The following is a 4,184-nucleotide window of genomic DNA, read 5'->3' on the forward strand; positions in this document are numbered from 1 at the left end:
ACCCTTACTCACGTAAGGTTTTATTACTTGGACGACCCAGTGCACTTGCTGGTTAGTTGTATCGAAGTTGTGACAAATTATGAATTAAGATTTGAGCACCAAGTTTTTGGAGCCATTACCAGGGATCACAATTTCGTGCACCAAGTTTTTGGCGCCGTTGCCGGGATTGTTCGAGTTTGGACAACTGACGGTTCATCTTGTTGCTTAGATTAGGTAACTTTATTCTAATTTTAAGTTTTTGTTTTTATTCTTTTAATTTTCAAAAAAAATTTCCAAAAAAAATAAAATATATTTTTTTCAAAATTTTTAAGAACGAATTATAGTGTTTCATGAAGCATGTTGAAGCCTGGCTGGCTATAAAGCCATGTCTAAATTCATTTGGACTGAGGCTCCCAAATCATCATTACAAGAGCAAGCTAGTTGTTGCTAATCAAATTTGTTGTTGTATGACTGATTTGTATCTTCTAAAGCTTGGCTGGCCATTGGCCATGTCTAGTGTTTTGGACTGGAGCTTTCATTGAAAGCTTGGCTGGCTAGTGAGCCATGTCTAATTCCTGGACTGAGGCTTTAGACTAAGAGTGCAAGATTCCTGGAATTCATATTAAAAATTTTGGAATCCTTATTTTTCTTTTTTACATTAATTTTCGAAAAATCCAAAAAAATTTGAAAATCATAAAATAAAAAATATTCTTGTGTTTCTTGTTTGAGTCTTGAGTCAATTTTAAGTTTAGTGTCAATTGCATGTTTTAAATTTTGCATAAAATTTTCGAAAAATTCATGCATTCATAGTGTTCTTCATGATCTTCAAGTTGTTCTTGGTAAGTCTTTTTGTTTGATCTTGATGTTTTCTTGTTTTGTATCTTTTGTTGTTTTTCATATGCATTTTTGCATTCATGGTGTCTAAGTATGAAAGATTTCTAAGTTTGGTGTCTTGCATGTTTTCTTTGCATATAAAAAATTTTCAAAAATAAGTTCTTGATGTTCATCATGATCTTCAAAGTGTTCTTGGTGTTCATCTTGACATTCATAGCATTCTTGCATACATTCATTGTTTTGATCTAAAATTCTCATGCATTGAGTCTTTTTCATGTTTTTCTCTTTCTTCATTAAAAATTCAAAAAAAATTAAAAAAAAATATCTTTCCCTTTTTTACTCATAAATTTTTGAAAATTTGAGTTGAATTTTTTAAAACTTTTTAAAATTTAGTTGTTTCTTATGAGTCAAATCAAATTTTCAATTTAAAAATCTTATCTTTTTCAAAATCTTTTTCAAAAAAAAAATCATATCTTTTTCATTTTTTTATGTATTTTCGAAAATTTCAAAAATCTTTTTCAAAATATTTTCAAAATATTTTTCTTATTTTATCATATTTTCGAAAATCACATCATCAATTAATGTTTTGATTCAAAAATTTCAAGTTTGTTACTTTCTTGTTAAGAAAGATTCAAACTTTAAGTGCTAGAATCATATCTTGTGATTACTTGTGAGTCAAGCCATTAATTTTGATTTTAAAATTCAAATCTTTTTCAAAACTAATTTCAATCATATCTTTTCAAAAATATCTTTTTATCTTATCTTTTTCAAAATCATATCTTTTTAATCATACCTTTTCATATCATATCTTTTTCAAATATCTTTTCTAACTTCTTATCTTCTTATCTTTTAAAAATTGATTTTCAAAATTTATTTCAACTAACTAATTAACTTTTTGTTTGTTTCTTATCTCTTTCAAAACTACCTAACTAACTATCCCTCTCTAATTTTCGAAAATACCTCCCTCTTTTTCAAAAATTCGTTTTAGTTAATTAATTGTTTAAATTTTAATTTTAATTTTAATTCTCCTTTAATTTTCGAAAATCATCAACTTCTTTTCAAAAAATTAATTTTTGAAATTTCCTCTCCATCATCTCCTTCTATTTATTTATTCATCTACTAACACTTCTCCTCACCCAAAAATTCGAACCCCTTCTCTTCTGAGTTTGAATTCTTCTCTTCTTCATTCTCTTTCTTCTTTTCTTCTACTCACACAAGGGAACCTCTATACTGTGGTAAAAAGGATCCCTATTATTATCTTCTGTTCCCTTCTTTTTCATATGAGCAAGAGTAAGGACAAGAACATTCTTGTTGAAGCAGATCCTGAACCTGAAAGGACTCTGAAAAGAAAACTAAGAGAAGCTAAATTACAACAATCCAGAGACAACCTTACTGAAATTTTCGAACAAGAAGAGGAGATGGCAGCCAAAAATAATAATAATGCAAGGAGGATGCTTGGTGACTTTACTGCACCTAATTCCAATTTACATGGAAGAAGCATCTCCATTCCTGCCATTGGAGCAAACAATTTTGAGCTGAAACCTCAATTAGTTTCTCTGATGCAACAGAACTGCAAGTTTTATGGACTTCCATCTGAAGATCCTTTTCAGTTCTTAACTGAGTTCTTACAGATCTGTGATACTGTTAAGACCAATGGGGTTGACCCCGAGGTCTACAGGCTCATGCTTTTCCCGTTTGCTGTGAGAGACAGAGCTAGAATATGGTTGGATTCTCAACCTAAAGATAGCCTGAACTCTTGGGATAAGCTGGTCACGGCTTTCTTAGCCAAGTTCTTTCCTCCTCAAAAGCTCAGTAAGCTTAGAGTGGATGTTCAAACCTTCAGACAGAAGGAAGGTGAATCCCTCTATGAAGCTTGGGAGAGATACAAGCAATTGACCAAAAAGTGTCCTTCTGACATGCTTTCAGAATGGACAATCCTGGATATATTCTATGATGGTCTATCTGAATTAGCTAAGATGTCATTGGATAATTCTGCAGGTGGATCCATTCACCTAAAGAGAACGCCTGTAGAAGCTCAAGAACTCATTGACATGGTTGCTAATAACCAGTTCATGTACACTTCTGAGAGGAATCTTGTGAATAATGGGACGCTTATGAAGAAGGGAGTTCTTGAAATTGACACTCTGAATGCTATATTGGCTCAGAATAAAATATTGACTCAGCAAGTCAATATGATTTCTCAGAGTCTGAATGGAATGCAAGCTACATCTAACAGTACTCAAGAGGCATCTTCTAAAGAAGAAGCTTATGATCCTGAGAACCCTGCAATAGTAGAGGTAAATTATATGGGTGAACCTTATGGAAACACCTATAACCCCTCATGGAGAAATCACCCAAATTTCTCATGGAAGGATCAACAAAAGCCTCAAGGCTTTACTAATGGTGGAAGAAACAGGTTTAACAATAGTAAACCTTTTCCATCATCTTCTCAGCAACAGACAGAGAACTCTGAACAAAATACCTCTAATTTAGCAAACTTAGTCTCTGATCTGTCCAAGGCCACTGTAAGTTTCATGAGTGAAACAAGGTCCTCCATAAGAAATTTGGAGGCACAAGTGGGCCAGCTGAGTAAGAAAATCACTGAAACACCTCCCAGTACTCTCTCAAGCAATACAGAAGAGAATCCAAAGAGAGAGTGCAAGGCCATTGATATAACCAATATGGCCGAACCCACAAGGGAGGAAGAGGACGTGAACCCCAGTGAAGAAGACCTCCTGGGACCTCCAGTGATCAACAAGGAGTTTCTCTTTGAAGAACCAAAGGACTCCGAGGCTCATCTAGAGACCATAGAGATTCCATTGAAACTCCTTATGCCCTTCATGAGCTCTGATGAGTATTCTTCTTCTGAAGAGAATGAAGATGTTACTGAAGAGAAAGTTGCCAAGTACCTTGGTGCAATCATGAAGCTGAGTGCCAAATTATTTGGCAATGAGACTTGGGAAGATGAACCTCCCTTGTTCACCAATGAACTGAGTGATTTGGATCAACTGAGATTGCCTCAGAAGAAACAGGATCCTGGAAAGTTCTTAATACCTTGTACCATAGGCACCATGACCTTTGAGAAGGCTCTATGTGACCTTGGGTCAGGGATAAACCTCATGCCCCCTCTCTGTAATGGAGAAATTGAGAATCTTTGAGGTGCAAGCTGCCAGAATCTCATTAGAGATGGCAGACAACTCAAGAAAAGAGGCTTATGGACAAGTAGAGAACGTGTTAGTAAAGGTTGAAGGCCTTTACATCCCTGCTGATTTCATAATCCTAGACACTGAGAAGGATGAGGATGAATCCATCATCCTTGGAAGACCCTTCCTAGCCACGGCAAAAGCTGTGATTGATGTGGACAGAGGAGA

Source organism: Arachis ipaensis, chromosome B10, assembly GCF_000816755.2.
Source record: "Arachis ipaensis cultivar K30076 chromosome B10, Araip1.1, whole genome shotgun sequence".
Classification (NCBI taxonomy): domain Eukaryota; kingdom Viridiplantae; phylum Streptophyta; class Magnoliopsida; order Fabales; family Fabaceae; genus Arachis; species Arachis ipaensis.